Source organism: Herpailurus yagouaroundi, unplaced genomic scaffold (assembly GCF_014898765.1).
Source record: "Herpailurus yagouaroundi ecotype Mexico unplaced genomic scaffold, PumYag 202, whole genome shotgun sequence".
Classification (NCBI taxonomy): Eukaryota; Metazoa; Chordata; class Mammalia; order Carnivora; family Felidae; genus Herpailurus; species Herpailurus yagouaroundi.
In genome coordinates, this window is record NW_024412433.1 from 16,765,919 (window position 1) to 16,783,687 (window position 17,769).

The window sequence follows — 17,769 nt, forward strand, 5'->3', positions numbered from 1 at the left end:
CCTTGGTCTGAGAGACGTGAAACCGCATGGAAGATCCCATTATTTTGTGCGGCATTGGATAAATTATCGATTTCTTGTGAACTTCAGTTGCCTCGCTGGCAATAGGGAGATGCTTATTTTGGTTCTTTATATATCATAGAGTTCTTCTGAGAACTAGGGAGACATAGGGTGTAAAAAGTTAGCCCCAAGGTGTGGGGTACAGGGTCATGTCAAGTTTCCCGTGACTGAGCTCTGGGACTGTCACTTGCTCTGAAATGTTTCTTGTTTTTGTTGTTGTGGTTCGTTTGCTTGTTCGTTTTCTTTTGTGTTAAGTAGGCGCCACACCCAGCATGGAGCCCAATGCAGGGCTTGAACTCACGACCCTGAGATCAAGACCTGGGCTGAGATCAAGAGTTGGACACTTAACTAACTGAGCCACCCAGGCTCCCCAAAATGGGTTTTATAGGGTAACTCTATTTTGTGGTCAAGGATCTAAGATCTGAGTGAGAGGCATCTGAACTGAGGGGTAAAGGGAGACACAATGAATGATGGTAGTTTTATAAACACACACACGTAATTATTTTTTTTTTTTAATTTTTTTTTCAACGTTTATTTATTTTTGGGACAGAGAGAGACAGAGCATGAACGGGGGAGGGGCAGAGAGAGAGGGAGACACAGAATCGGAAACAGGCTCCAGGCTCTGAGCCATCAGCCCAGAGCCTGACGCGGGGCTCGAACTCACGGACCGCACACACACGTAATTAGAGCTAACACATTTTGATCCCTTATCACAGGAAGCACTTTACATAAATAATCTCATTTGTTCCCTAAAACACGTTTGATCGGACATGTACATACAACTCTAACCACCATTTTCTGATGAAGAAATGGAACCATCGACTGTGTGACTTGCCCAAAGTCACGTGGCTTGCAAATGGGAGTCTGGTTTGACCCCAGAGCTTCAACCATCCAAAGTCCCAGGGGAGTGCTTAGCTTAGCCAATGGGCTTAGATTAACCCAGTAGCTGCTCTTGTAGCCAATGTCTTGAGCTGTGGGATCGGATAGCCTTAAAGGTCAGGAAAGAGGGGAAGCGAGCCATATAAATACTTCTCTTGCTTTCTGGAATACCTCAGAAACCACAGTAGAGAGAATTTCCTTCTCATTGAGGGTTTGTAAGAACTATATCGGACAATGATGATAATTTCAGAACTGCCTCTCTAGGTTTTAAAAGGTTTTGTTGGTTAGAGTTATAAATATAATCTGTTCCAAAGGTGAGGAGAGAGATGTGATAGATCATGTCCTTGGGTCCTTCCGAGTCACTGAAGTTCTTTTCGTTTAGCTCAGTGGAGAATATTCAATTTTGGGGAGGGCGTAGCTAATAAAGTAGTAAAAGTTTATACTCTGCATTAAACTCTAGGGATGGTCTCTCTCTCTCTCTGTCTGTCTCTCTCTTTTCTTTTATGGGTGGTCTATAGGAGCCAGGAAAACATCAGAATCATCAGAATGGAGCACACACGTTGCAAAAAGCATTTTCCTTTTCCAATGGGTTTAAATCATATACAAACAAAACCTGGACCCTTTCATGTAGATGAGGCTGAAGGGTCTGATATCAGTCTACAAAATAGCACTTTGCCAAAAGGATCCAGATTCTTTCAGATCCAATACAAATTCTCCCGAAACATCTGGATCCATTTCTAGATGAAAAACTTGCGGGCTAATGAAATTGCCAGATGTGACTACTTGACAAAATATTGAGACGCTTTTGTTCGTGAGTCCCTACTTGAGGGGTGGACATGATAGGAATTGAATTATCATTCTGATCTTATCCTTCTAAACAAATTAACATTTTCAAGCTTTGCAGGCAGATGATACTATTCGAACAATTTACACCCAAAAGGGGTTCTCTGCGGTCATGGATAGGGGAGATAAAACCCTGACTTCAAAGCACCTTTTTTGCCTTCAGGATCAATTACCTCCTGTTATTCTACAGAAATTATTATGCCATTTCCAACCCACTCTGAGCCCCAATGCACCTCTTGATCATTACTGTGTGAATCAAAAGAAAAATCTCCTTGCGATATCTCAATTCAGAGCTGTCGAGTTTTAATCTTGCTTCTTTACCTTAGTTTCGACAGTGATCATTATGAAACGATCCCTTTCTGCTAAGCGGAGGCAAATATTTCCTTCCTGAAGGGTGAATCACTCGGAAAATAACGAATCCTACTCTGGTGCCTTTGTTCAATGATACAAGTCCTTCCTTAATGGGGACATCTGACCCCCATAACCCCTCTTCCCGTTCTGAAAGTACAACCTCAAACCCAAATAAATAACTTCTCCCATCAAAGAGTTCGGAAACAAAATGCTTTGGGGGGGAAACAATGGACACAGTGCCTTCAGACCGACTGTCCCAGATAAATTCAACACGGTCCCTTTAAAGCCGAGCAAGATGCGAAGACGGTGATGCAGACAGAGATTGGCAGCACTGGACTCTAAAAGCAGGTTCCTTAAAAGATCTAAAACTGTCTTGAATGGACACAGAGAAGGCTGAACAACAGATGCTCTTTCAAGGAACCAGGAAAATTCTTGATTTTCAGGTCCAGTAAGAAAAAAAGAAAGGGTGTAGCGGATAATGATAGACGATGACCCTGTCTGCCCTAAGAGAGGTTTGTGTGTCCTGGAAACCGGAGTGAACCACTTTCCTGGGGTGGGAGGCGTGTCCCTTCTTGGTCACAAAAGGCGGGAGGTTTGCCATGGCTTTGACGCAAACATGCCCAGTCGGTTAGATGAGCTCCTGCAGTTTCAGGGCTAGGAGTCGCTCTTCGGATGAAGTTGGTATCAGTACATTAAGCAACACTGGAATGAAACCAGGAAAGGCCTGTTATTCAGGAAAGAGAAGCTGGAAGGTTGTGTCCCAGCCGAAGCTGGGCCGTCTTGACCTAAGGGCCCAGATGATTTGTGGTTTGCCGTGCAACAGAGCTCTACAAAGGTTGAGTCTCTTGTAATGCAGAAAACCCCTGCCGGAGAGTCGGGAAACCTGTGTTCTGCACCCTTGGATGTAGGTTTCCCCAGAAAATTCTTATATTTGGAGTTGGGGGGGTCTTAAATTCATTTCTCTTACTCTTTATTCCATGCATTTTCTTTAAGCTTTTTTGACAGGTGGTGTTTCTTTTCCCTTTCCTTTCCCTTTCCACCTTTCATGTGTTTTCCTCTTTTGCTGTGTTGTTGCTTCTTGTGCTGGTTTGGGTTGGAGGTTGATTAGAAGTGTATCTTTCAGATGAAATCTCTAGTGGCAATGCTCCTTGCTACGTTGCATCATGCAGTTTCCTGGCATATAAAAAGCAGGGCAGTATGTGAATTTTCCTGTACTTGGGATACTTTAAACCTCTCCAGGATAGATCTCCCAGAAAGAAAAAAATACACGGCGATAGGATTAATCACTTAGCCTAATACCTAGTTGATTCTACTCAATCATTAATTTTAGCTTAAGTTGGAGGACCGAATATTTCTTCAGTCCCCAGTCTGGTATTCGTGTAAGAAGGTACCCTCTTACATTGATCTATAGTACTTGGAGATCTTCAGACAAAAGTAATTCGAGACCAAATACACTACATGTTCCTCCCTTATCTCAGATCAAAGCAGCATATGCTTCCATTGTTTTTTCTCTCTTTTCGCATGGACGCTTCTTACAGACTTCAAAAATTGAAGTTTGGTCTTTTCATATTCTTAAAATGTTAAATGCCCCTTGGAGGACTTCATCTAAAGAACAAATCGTCTTTCTTTAGAAACATGGACGATCATTTTCTATTCAGACAGCCGTCTCCAAAGACTTTGCTGTTACATACCTTGTAAGTTGAAGAAATAACATTTCTATGAAAATAAATGACCAAAGCCACTTCAGAAAGCAGCAAACTTCAAACAACTTGGTAATTTGTAGACCCCTCTGACATCCCAAGTGCATAATGGATTTGCAGAGACATCGAAGATTAAGTAAATTGACCATGATGTCACAACTCTATTTTAACATTTTTCCTTTAACATCTTTATTTTTGGCGAAAATATATTTGCTGATAAATATTCCCTAAGAAGCCTCTGTGGTTTTCATCTCTGTCCCAGGTAACCCATCTGTCCAAACGATGCGCTTGATAAAATCTACAGGCTGAAGGCCAAACTTAGCCCCTGTGGGTCATCGAGTGCTATGAAAAAACAACTTCAGATAATCTGGGAGTTTCTTTGGAATAACATCCGGAAAGGGTATTTTCTGCTTGTGTTATAGGCATTGGAACAAAAAAAAAAAAAACCTGTGTCATATCCAAAAGTGAACCATTTGAGGTTTCTGTTCCGGTGATGGGGCTCTTTTATTGAGTACCATCACCCACACCGGATTTATGGGCACTGGCAGAGCGCCGGGGACCGTAAATTCTGAGGTCTGCTTATTAGAACCCGAGAGCATTTGACAATGCACATAATTAATGATCATTTGCTAAAAGTATTTTGGGGGATTTTATTCAAACAAAGTAAAAAAGAAACACATTAAATATTAGTCCTGTTATGTATTATGGGACATTATATCCATTTGTGTGCCCATAAATCATTTAGCTATGAATACTTGAGAAGAGCAAGAAAGTGATACCCTATGTACACCCTGAGATAATATTGTCTTAGTATTTGATTACAGGCACGGTGTCCTTAATGGACAGATTCATGCTCCATATCCAGTGTCCGGCTGGAGCAAAGACACTAAGAAATGGCAACGGGAGGCCATGAGGCCAGGATCAACCAGAGTTCAGGAGGAGTGTGAAGTTAGGGATGAAATAAGACTTTTGCTGGCCTTGTCAGAAGATTCTCTGTGTGCTTGACTGCATTGTTTCTTGTGATTGTCTTGTGTGTTTCTTGTGATTCTTCTTTGTTGTCCCAGTGTGGGTGTTGATGTTTGCGTGCATGGGTGTCTGCATATACTCTTTTATTTTGGGGGGAGGTGGGGTGGGGAAGGTATTAAAAAATATTTCGTCTGGCTTAACCATCTTTTTTATTGGGTTCAAGAAAAGAGGAGGTCAGTGGCTGCTTCTGCGAGGGCTGGAGGAATAAACCTGACAGTAGAAACCAATAGAAGATTTATTCTTTTTAAACAGCTACAAAAAGTCATTGCAATTTGAGTTAAACCAGAGCCACATCTTTGTCTTCATACATAGGGCAAAGTGGAAAATTGAAAAAAAAAAAAAAAAAAAGGAAGGAGGAGGAGGACGAGGAGGAGGAGGGGGAGGGCGGAGGAGGGAGAGAAGGAGGAGGAGGAGGAAACAGAATGAAATATGCCCAGGAAATGGAAATACCCAGTGCAGGCTTTGTGATGAGATGAGTGGAATCCAAAGATCGCTTCATGTGCTGACTGCCACGGACATGTCATGTGATTTGGGACAAACCACTTAAACTTTCTGGCCTCCGTGTACAATTCTAAAAAATGAAGGAAAATCGTTACGCTCACTAAGGCTTCCTAAGGCTTCCTAATTGCAAATATTTATAATTCCAAATTGACATTTTCAGGAAACACACAATCACGCATACACACAAAATGAGGACTTTTTTTTGTCCCCATGATCCATATAATTTTTTTTTTTTTTTCGGTTCTAGTTCAGTAGACACAGGCATGCTATGTCTAGCTGCCACTATATGTCATTTCTAGGTGCTAAGTCGAAGCATTTATTGCTTGCCTGGGAAGGAAAAAGGGTCTAAAAGAAAATTATTTAAGGTCAGGCAAGCAAACTGTGGGAAAGCTTTAAAAATACATTTAAAAAATTGAATTGAATGCAAATCTTTAAAGTTCGGCTGAAGTAGGCAAAGGACTTCAAATATTTGTGGAGACAAGTTGGAGCATACGACATTGATAAGCACATTGACTTCTTTGAGGACTGTTGTTGAAATTTCTTGTTAGTTTTCTGGGTGCCGATAGTGAGGAATTTGGAAGTCAGGACTGCCAACCCAAATGTTAATTGTATCTACCACAGTTCCTTAATTTATGGTGATTTAGACACAATAGTCACAATGAAAGTTACGAGAATTAAGCTGTACCATTTTAAAAATTTAAATGTATTAACAAGAAGTAGGTCACCTTGTGCAGTTTCATATCAGTTACTTGAAGAGAATCTACCTACCTACCTATCTACCTATTTCAATTTCTCTCTCTCTCTCTCTCTCTATCATCTATCTATTATCTATCTATCTATCTATCTATCTATTATCTGCCAAGGTTCTTACCTAGATCTTCAGCCTCTCCCAGTGGTGTTAGTTAAGGAGTGAGTTAAGGGGTTAAACAACTAGAATATTTTTTTCATTCTTATTTCTGAAATTTAGGCCATCTTTGGTTTAGAAAAATTCCAAACCACTTTTCATGGCTGCCCAGAATCCACGCTAAATGCAACATGAAAGAAGGTGAAAAAGGTATTTCAAGCCAACACATACCCATGAGTATGAGACCCTGAATCCACTTTAACTTCTAAATTAAAACTTTCACTATTGAACTTAGATGAAAAAATTCACTTCCCTAGAAAATGGCACCTCTGAAAAGAATATTCTCACAACATGTCTTTTTCACATTCAGCCAAGCTGAAGAAAAAAGAAATGGGCCAATCACACATTGCACTTTGAGTTACACAGGATGCTTTGGGGGTGAAGGTGGAGCAGATGGCACTTACTTGCATCAGAAGTTGGCAGATGAACCAACAGCTGAGCCTTTTCTTCTCCAGAAAAGCATTAAAGTTTTATTTGCAATTGTACCTGCATGCAAGCCAAGGAATGGGGTGCAGGGGGTGGGAAGGCACAATGCGTTTTAATAATGCAGCCCAAGCCATTTGGGGCAGTTAGAGATTTGTAACAGAGAAAGCTGGAAAATTTCTCTGTTGGTATGGTTGGAAAGAAGCCACTTGCCAATTTTTTTAAGTCAATTTCCAACTCTTAGCCACCAAAGACACACTAAGAGGAAGAAACTTGATATACTGGCTAGAACAGGGGAAAATGTTAACATCTGTCAAATCTGGCTGGTGGGTATATGGCTGTTTGTTATTTTGATCTCTGTCTTTCTGAATGTCTGAGAATTTTCAAAATTAAATAAAATGTGTATGTGTTTGGAATTAGGCCTTGTGTTTCAAATCCCCACCACCTTATTTTCTAGCTCTTCTGAAGTTTGAGTAGTTATTTAAGGTGCCTGACACGTGGTTGGTTTTTCTACTGGTAGTGGTTAGCATCCAATTTTAAACCAAAACTCAGCTGAGAGAAACGATCTCCAGGGGAAACTTCTTAGAACTTACGCGCTGCATCTGTTCTTCCGGATTTTATATTGACTTCTGGATTAAGTCAGATCACTAAAGATCCGTTTGTCTGAACCATATCGCTCCTATCGGGGGCCCACCAGGATATTTACCCTCCATTGTCTTTGGGAAAGATGTCATGGGCTTTCTGTGGAGAACACTGTTCAAACACTTCTACAAAACTTCCATACACGCTCTGTAAGGGTGCTTTGTTGGATGTGGTTCACTCCATGACTCAAGACTCTGCAGTAGCTCCCATGAGAGACTGGATGTGGTTCACTCCATGACTCAAGACTCTGCAGTAGCTCCCATGAGAGACTTTCCTACCTGATGTTAACATTTCAAATAATAGTTTCTTCAGACATTTTTTTTTTTTTTTTTTTTTTCTTAAAATACGATGCATTGTTAAAATGATTGAGTTTACCTTTTGGGGCTGGTGCCTAGGAAATTGCAAGCCGAATCTGTAATCTACCCGGAGCAGCCATGTGGGTCTTTATGGTATGAAGCTTTGCATTTACTTTATTCCAAACCCATTTTATTTCTGTACCCTTGTTTTTCTGACTTTTTTTTTTCACTCATTTCATTTTGATCTTTTTAAGTTTATTTATTTATTTTTTGAAAGAGATGGAGAGAACAAAAGTGAGCGGGGGAAGGGCAGGGAGTGAGAATCCCAAGCAGGCTCTGCACTGTCAGTGCAGTGCCCATCGTGGGGCTCCGTCCCACGAACTATGAGATCGTGATCTGAGCCGAGATCGAATTGGATGCCTAACTGACTGAGCCACCCAGGCACACCTTTTTTCACTTATTGTAAATTGATGTCATATTGTTGTGTTTCGGGTGTTCTTATAACTCATCTTAAGTTCTTCGGCAGAACGGATAACCAGGGTGGCATATACATAAATTAACAAATGCTATATAGCAATCATTACTATTGATAATAATAGTAGAAATATGAGGTGCAGCTAGAAAGAGAGAAGGACGAAGGCAGTAAATATTTTGGAAGAAGATGACTGATATCACAGCAAGGCTGAATATTCTAAAATGGATACAAACAATTGATTTCGTATAATGGGTTCATCAACAAAAGTAGTTAATTCAAAAAATATTTCCGGAGACGTGATATGTGCCAGACACGGCTATTGCCATCGCGATAAGACCATGGTGATAATTTCAGAATACCTGGCAGAGTACAGGAAATTGGTTTTAGAAATTGGAATTTGAGAGTAGGTATGACAGAGGGTCATGGATATGGAGACTGAGAGAGAGGTGCTGTTGGACTGTTATGTTGTTTTGTAAGGGAAAGGGAATAATGAAAACACAAATTGAAAAAAAAAAAAAAGACAGAAGTTGTGTTGCTGCATGGCAGAGGCATAGTGCTGGGCTGGACTGAGTAATGAATGACTAAGCCATAGGCTGTGTCTGCAATGTGGCCAGAGTTGCTCGGCTAAAGATGGTGATCTCTGTGATGCAATCTTGGGGAGGGATCTGGGAAGATCCTAAGAATGGATATCTGCCGATCCCAATGTTGGATCCCTTTTCGTGGACACGTAGGACACGGCAGCCACTTTAGAGCAGAAGTGATGTGCAAGAGCCAAGAGGTAGTGATATCCGAAGTTTTCTCTACTACTTTTTCAGCACTTACATGGGAGCTGGAGAACTATTACAAAGGCCTTGATATAGCTTTTACCATGCAAACTCCAAGCTGAGTGGTTTATGGTGTTTCTTAGCCTAAAGTTGTTGTCTCAAACATCTTCTACATACTTCTGAGAAGATTTACTTTTATTCTAGATCTTGGTTGATCTCTGAAAGCTTTGCCGATGACCTGGGACAATTTAGGAGTACACTGGGTCTCAGGAAAAGATCACAGGAGAAGCTGGGAAAAATCCTCATGTTTTATAGAGAATGTTATTATTTACAAAACTCATTTACTCTTTTTTTTTAATGTAATTGGTTGTCAAATTGGTTTCCATACAACACCCACTGCTCATCCCAACGAGTGCCCTCCTCAAAGCCCATTACCCACTTTCCCCTCCCTCCCACCTCCCATCAACCCTCAGTTTGTTCTCCGTATCCAAGAGTCTCTTAAAACTCATTTACTCTTTTTTTTAAATTTTTTTTATTTTATTTTCTTTAAAAAATTTTTTTTTCAACGTTTATTTATTTTTGGGACAGAGAGAGACAGAGCATGAACGGGGGAGGGGCAGAGAGAGAGGGAGACACAGAATCGGAAACAGGCTCCAGGCTCTGAGCCATCAGCCCAGAGCCTGATGCGGGGCTCGAACTCCCGGACCGCGAGATCGTGACCTGGCTGAAGTCGGACGCTTAACCGACTGCGCCACCCAGGCGCCCCAAAACTCATTTACTCTTATAAAGAGTGTGGGCTTCTGTCCCAGCTCAAGGTATAAATATAGTCACCTCTATGTGTTTTCAAATAATTACTTATTCAAATTAATCGCATGAAATGTAGTATGTTCCCTATGGGATCTTCTACCTGAAAATCGTCCAAGAACACTAGGGTATATTTAGTCAAAAGAGATCTGGCCCTTTTTACGGTACTAAAGATGGTAGGAAGCAGAGGAGGAGGAAGAGGAGAAAGAATAAGAGGAGGGGAAGAGGGGTTGAGAATAGGATCAGGTCAACCACTATTATTGTTTGTTGCAATGTCAGAACTTCCCTTCAAGATCAGTCATGCACATCCAAAGATAAGGCTTGCTTGCTGCTGTTGCTGCTGCAAAACCCTTGCTCCCTTTGTCCTTTCCCAGACACAGTGGTGACCCTCTTTTGGTGCAGGTTGGGAGCTCCTTCACTCATACTTCCTTGCTTTATCGCTGTGCCCAAAGCCTACCATTATACTAGCTTGACATTCCCACGCTTCCCTGATGCTGACTCCTGAATGTTTCCTCAGCCCATCCCAACAGTGTCTCTGCGACATGGTATTACTGAGACATAGTCTTGGGTTTTCCTCTCCCAAAGACCCTGGAATTTTTATGCAAATTGCTCTGTACCTCCACAGTGACCAGCTTTTCATATCACAGGTCTCAAGGAAGGGCGGTCTTCACTGAATCATGCAAGATTTTGTTACACCTTTTATCCCAGACAATGGGAATCTATTCACCCTATGTTTATCCAACTTCATAGTTGGATATTCAGTCCAATATGTCTTCAAGTCAGACATTTAAGAGATTTTTCCTTGAATACAGAAGGTTTGCTCCAAAGTGATTTGGTCTGTATCTCTAGACATAAGAGGGGCTTGCAGAATTTCCGGTATCTCTCTTGGTATCCGCATCTTGTACGCATAACCCAGAGAGGCAGCTGGTGCCATTTATGTCCATCTCATGGATGTGGAAACTGAGATTCAGGAAGCTTATGTAAGTTGTTCAAAGTTACACACTGATAATTCGACATCTCAATACAGTGGCATTAGCTAAGGGATAGAAGGCTCAGCAGTGCCGGGAATTGTAGAGCATATAAACCTTATGGAGTAATAGAGAATGCATGCTGGTTAGATACTTTTGTATTAATGGAATATGTAATGAATATTCATATGGATATGTTTTTATAGAAATATGTTTTGCAGTAGTAGAATACAAAAAAAAAAACAAAGGGAGGATTTGTTTTGGAAACATTCTTTAAACAAGATCTTGCTCTTTCTAGTAAAAACAATGAGAAATTACAAGAAACCAGTGGAATTTTCTAGAGTCCTTTGAGTCAGCCTTTGTAGGCAGAAAGATTAAGGAGAAGGATCTCAGAGGCTTTCTGGATAGTGAAACATTCAGTCTGTGTGACATGAACTATAGCAGAAACTCCTGCTAGAAATAATAGTCTCCTTCCCAATCTCCTAATTATTGATGGGTTAATACTTAGCTTTTACAGCAGAATTTTAGTTTTTCTCTGGGAACCAATGAAACCAAAACCTTATGTAAGTGAGGGGGATTTCTGCAGCCAATGCTTAAGTCACCTTTTGAGATTAGGTGATGGGAGGCAGGGCTTGGCCATACCAAAACAAGCCGAAGCTGCCTGCAAAGTCAACACACTGGGAGTGTGTTGGGAGGAGGGTAGGGAAGAGTGGAGAGAGAGGCGGAGATGTGGGAGGTCTTGGGGATGTACCAAAGTAGACTGTACATCCTTTTTTTAGGTTTAAAGTAGTCACATCTGAAATATAAATGAGCAAGGTCTATGTCCAAGTGAACCGATCTAACTGTTCAGGAAGTCAACAAAAGCAAGGACAGAAGTCCAGCTTAGAAGAGAATGGCCAGAGATGTAATAAGAATCAGATGAATTGAAGTCTGAGTAAGAACTCAGCAGGTACTTAGCACACTATTCTTATCAGCTGCTTGGTGATTCTCTTGGAACTAAGACCATGGTCTTAACGGGACAAAATGATGGTCATAGTCTGACTATGACTCAGGTTGAATTCTTTTGCTCTGTCCTTTTTATCCTCCCAGAGGCCAGAGAACCCTCATCAAGTCTCCAATCATGAGAACTGCCAAAAAGTTAAGAATAAATTAGAAAAGTATACAGATGGGACATCAAAGAGCATTCAACCTTTAACTGTCCTCAGAAAAATTTCTAGCAGTTGCCGAGCCAAATGGTGCACTACACTGTGCAGGAAAGTTTATTCAATTGAAATATATTTATTGAGTGTCTAGTATGTGCCAGGCACTGTGCTCAACATTTTGTACACTAAGGAACAAAACAGACAAAATCCTACTAATTAGAGCTTATAATCTAGAGGAAAATTTCACACACGAAATGAATAAAGCTATTAAGTTGTAATAAATGTTAGGAAAGAAAAGACCAGGCTGTTCTGAGAGAATAATCAGGACCTAAATTTGTTTGAAGTGATCTTACAAGGAGTATTTTTACAAGTGAAACTTGAACCTGACAGGGAGGGAGAAAGAGGAGTTACCCAGGTCAAGAAAAGATAGTCCAACCAGAGAAAACAGACCAGGCAAAGATCCTGGGACAGGAAAATACATGGTGTGTCTGAGAAGCTCAAAGGAGTCCTCTTTGGCTGGAGGTCAGGAAAATGGCATGAGATGAAGTTCTAGAAATCCCTGGAGCAAGATCATGTGGGGCTTGTCCATCCACTTGGAATGGTTTTAAGAAGGGGAGTGATTTTACTTGCATTTCACAAAGGTCACTGTTGAATGGAGAAAACAAAGAACAGAAGCCATCAGACCAATTATGAAACTATTATGATGCCAGAGATGACGGCAGCTTGCACTACTCTGAGTGCCGTAGAGATGGAAAGAATTGGCTTGACTTGAGATACATCTTTCAGTTAGAATCTACATGATCTACCCAGATGGCTGAATTTAGAGGACAAGGAGAAAAGGAAGAGATAATGAAGGAGACAGGAATACCAGTCAGAGACATAGGAGGAAAGTCAAGAGAGGGGTGTAGTAGATACTATAAGAAAATGTTTCAAGAATAAGGAATGATCAGAAATCCGGGGGTGGGGGGAGAAGAAGAAATGTAGAAAGATGATATTCTTTAAAAATTGTAAATATTTATTTATTTATTTATTTATTTATTTATTTATTTATATTTGAGAGAGAGAGAGAACGTGTGAATGGGAGAGAGGGGTAGAAGGAGAGAGAGATAGAGATAGAGATAGAGATAGAGATAGAGATAGAGATAGATAGATAGGATCTTAAGCAAGCTCCATCCTCAGTGCAGAGGCCGATGTGGGGCTCGATCCCACAACCCTGGGATCATGACCCAAGCCGAAATCAAGAGTGGGGCACTCAACCAATTGAGACACCAACGTGCTCCAGAAAGATGATATTTAAAAACCTCTTTGGGATGTTTAGAATTAGAGACCATCTGTGGCCTTCGAAAGAGCAGGTTTGTGCAGGAGGTCATGGTAGAGGACAGCTGTTTGACCGGAGTAATGGAAACGGCAAGAGAGAAAGTGAAGATCAGAGGTAAGAGCTTATGCCAAGTTCCCTTTATAGATACGAGTTCATCATTTGCTGTCTAGAGGGTTAAAGTGATGTGTTCCAGATCACCACATTGAGCAAAAGGAGATCAAAGTGGACATCCTCCAATCGCAGAGTCTCTAGCCCATTGAAGAGGGCTATCCTTGGCTTGACCAAAGAATATTACACTGTCCAATACAGTAGTCACTAGCCACATGCATCTATTTAAATTAATTAAAATGAAATAAAATATTACAGTTTAGTTGTTTAATTGCACTAGCTGTATTTCATGTGTTCAAGAGCCATACATTTCCAGTAGGTACCATATTGAAGAGCACAGATATAGAACATTTCCACGAGAACAGAAAGTGTTACTGAACAACACTGGTGTAATTTATCACTCCTATTTGGGCATTTTGAAAGCGAGTGATTCATAATCCTACCAGGACAACAGGCTTGAATCATGACAGTCTTGGGAAAACCAGGACATATGGACACCTCAGCTAGATTGACCATGTTAGGAACTTTGTTTCACAAGACATGAGTAAAGCAAACGGTCTCAACATCTGAAGCCTTTAGGTAGGTGTATGGATGGCCTCTAAGTTCCTCTGATGAGTCTCATTTTCTGATATTCATGCCCTTGTGTAATTATTACACCTTGAGTGTGGGCTGGGCCTATTGACTTGCTTCTAACAAATAGAATATGGCAGAAGTGATAGGATGTCATTTCCTAGATTAGGTTACACAGAGACCATAACTCTCATCTTACACGTTCTTGCTTGCTTGCTGGCTTGCTCTGAAAGAAGCCAGCTGCCATGTTGTGATATAGCTCATGGAGAGACCCATAGGACAATGAACTGAGGTAGATCTCTGGCCAAGGAACTGAGGCCCTCAGTCCAACAATTCGCAAGGAACTGAGGACTGTCAACAACTGTGTGAATAGTGTGGTAGAAAACTCTCCCCCAGTCAAGTCTTAGATAAGACTGATCCAACAGACAATGGTTTGCAACCTCTGGAGAGATTTTGAGCCAGAGGAACCTAGATAAACCACCCCTGGATTCCTGACATTCAGGAGCTAGGAGGTAATGAATGTTTGTTGTTTCACATTACTACATTTTGGGGGAATTTGTTACACGGCAATAGACGACTAATATATCTGGACTACTCAAGGGGTCATTTTAACAAAATGTTCAGGACGTAGGTGTTGATATGCAAGCATTTTACCTCACTGCCCATCTTCCCCAGACTCAATTCTTCTTTCTCTTTTGTCTTTTTTCTTCTACAGTATAGGAAGGCCAGCATGTAGCTTGATTGAATGACGCTAAACCTTCAACGTATGTTTGCTGACAAAAAAAAAAAAAAAAGAGTAAAAAGTAATATAAGGCAGGCAAAGTTTTCCTCCTTCCACCCACCTGCAGCAGATGGCTAGACTTGAGTGAAGAATACCTCCTCAGCATAAACGGAAAAGTCCAGAGAACTCTCTGGAGAGGTGTTTAAACTGAAAGCAGGTTATTTTCTTGTGTTGTTTCTTTTCTTCTCTCTCCGACATCGATCCTGCTCTTCCTTCACTCACCGTGGTTCTGTGTATATCGGTGGCCGTGGGCATATTGAATTGTGAGCACAGGCCTTTTACTCCGGTTCTTTAGTGTTCATGAAATGAGAGGGTGACTGAACAGAGCCATCGGTTTGCGTCTCAGAGCATTCATCACCCATATTCACTCAGTAAATCTTGATGGAATTCTAGTTCAACAGAGAGCATCTCCAACAATGGTGGTACATGTGTCATCTCTACCACGATGAGAGTAAGTCTGTGCTGTCTTAAATACCCCTTTGCCATAGTAGCAAAAGCCCAGAAGGTCTTGATGAAATCCATTAGAATAGACGCATAATTGCATTAACCCGAGGGGTGTTATTGGCAAAATTACTCCACACGACCAATTTTTTTTTTTAAAGAAAAAAGAGGTAGACAGTGTGAAAAATGAGTCTAGAAGCTAAAGACTGAAATGTTGAGAGGGTTGGAATTAACATTTGGCAAGTGAATGGTCACAGGCGTCCCAAACCCATTCAACATGACCATAACCAGGACTTAGGATAAAGGTAGGCTTTAAGTCCCATGGGATCAAAGATACGTAGACGTTCCAAGCAAGGAAAATAAAATGTACCAAGAGGAAGAAAAACATTTATGATTCTACTGAGAAAAATAATCAGCAGTCATCTGATGAGGTCAGGACAAGGAACACCTAGTCTAACAATGATGGCCTGAATCACAGTGAAAATTAACCACCTACACCTATTACTTCAGGGACAGCGCAATTACCTTGGTGGCATCATAAAGATAACATTTCAAACAGAGGCTCACGAAATGTTTTTTGTTAGGTATCCTCTTGGTTTCTCAGTTAAAGTCCCTGAGCTACCTTCTATTTTGTAAATGTAAGTGTCCTTTTGGTATATTCCCTTTCTGCCCTGTATGGATGAGGAAACTCAATGACTTAGAAAAGCCCTGGGGGAATATGCACGGAACGGTTCCAGTGATTCTAGAACCGTTTGGGGGAAAATGATTTTTAGAAAACTGAACAGTTTGAGACATGCCTTCGTGAAACTGGGTAAGATAATTTATATAAAGTATAGTAGTAGGATTCAAAAATGGTTTCACGGTTCTGATCAGTGCGTAGGTTCAGGACGAGAGAGGTTACCAAAAGGACTGTGGGACCAAATGACACATCAATACTAATCTTGAGGTGGCCTAGTGAAGAAGGAGTTGGGAAATTCACCCTACAGGGGAGAAAAGGGGGAAATCCGTGGATTTCTCTGGTTGGCTAAAAGCTCTGGATATTGAAAAAAAGGTTTTCTCTGCCACCCACTAAAACATTCCTATCCCATCCTGCTTTATCTTAACCTGGATTACTGGGCTAACCTTCTCTTTCTCCTCTCCTCCTTAAAGTATATTCGAATATTAACCTCTTTCTCAAGAGCAAACATTTTCCATGAATTCCAACCTCCCTCTTTTCTGCTTGTTCTAGATTCTCATGATCCTTGAGCTAAAATGGCTTTGTTGACTTAATGTACTTAAATGCGTAACTAACTTCCTCTTGGTATGGATGCATACGTGTCTGCTTTTGGTCCTCGCTAAGCTGAACTGTAAGCTCCCAAGAGGGCAGGAAGTATGTTTTATATTTTTGGTGCTTGCCTTCTACACCATTATCCTGTTTAAAGCTTCAAACACAGCAGGCACCATGACTATGACGGCTTATGCATTGATGGAGCTCCCCCTGGCAAAGTGAGTCCGTTCAGAGAAAATCTCAATGACGGTAAGGTTGGAGGAGAATATGTTTGAAATGAATGTGATTTATAGTTGTAGTTTAAGTTTTAGAGTGCAATAAACACAACCCTATTCTGAGCTGCTGGTTTGGAAATACTGAGAATATAGAGTCGCCTTTATGAGCACACAGTAGTTACGGGAGGAAATAGTGATGATTAATAGCTTACAATCACAGGATGCAATCCTGCAGAAGGACAAACCTTTAGATTGAATAAACATTGAGTGCTTACTATCTGCCAGGCACTGTCACATTTTGTTCTCAGAGACATCCTGCCAGGACATCATTAACCTTAGTCTACAGATGAGGAAGGGGAGCCTGGGTGGCTCAGTCTATTAAGTGTCCGACTTCAGCTCAGGTCATGATCTTGCGGTTCGTGGCATTGGGCTCTGTGCTCACAGCTCAGAGCCTGGAGTCTTGCTTCAGATCCTGTGTCTCCCTCTCTCTCTTCCCCTCCCTCACTTTTGCTCTGTCTCTGTTTCTCAAAAGTGAATAAACATTAAAAAAAATGAGGAAGACGGGCTCTGAGAGCAGTCCAGAGACGGTAGGTTGAAGAACCTGCATTGGAAAAGCAGGTCTCTTGACTTCAGCTGCATCAGGTGACAGTTCCACCTGGGGTGCTGATTTTTCCAAGAGAAATCTTTTTTCCATGTTTTCAAGTCGCAACAATAAAAAAGAGGTATCAGTTTACCTCTAAGACCTTCTTTCTCATACACACCGATCATGAGTTGCACTGCTGACCCGAAACAAATATCGAAAGCTAACTACTGATGCGTTTAAAACAAAGACACGTCGCCAGTTCAAGAATTAAAGATAGCGTGACTCGTCTATGTTCTTACTCAGCCAAATAAACAAATACATGCGAATATTATTTATGGGGAATAGAACCATTTGGGCGAATATTTCAAGGCTATTTCCAGTGGATACCTGCCTTTTTTGTTTGGCTGGAGGGTCGCTTGGCGAAAGAACCCTCTTTCTGGTTTTGCCGTCTCTGCTCTATAGCTCTTGCTGGGAAGCTGGGTCACTCCTTTACTACTCAATGTACCCAATTCCTCCCCATCCCCCGGAGGCCAGACGGAGGAAAGGCAGGTGACCTAGGCTCAGCTGGTCTGACCCCCTCACCCAGGATTTTGAAGGTCGAGCGGGTGGGTCACCTCAAAGATGGTCCAGCCCAGCAGAAGCGGTGGACACGTCGGAGTCTGTATTCAGTGGTGGCAGAACTGTGCAGTGGCACTCGTGACAATGCTCATC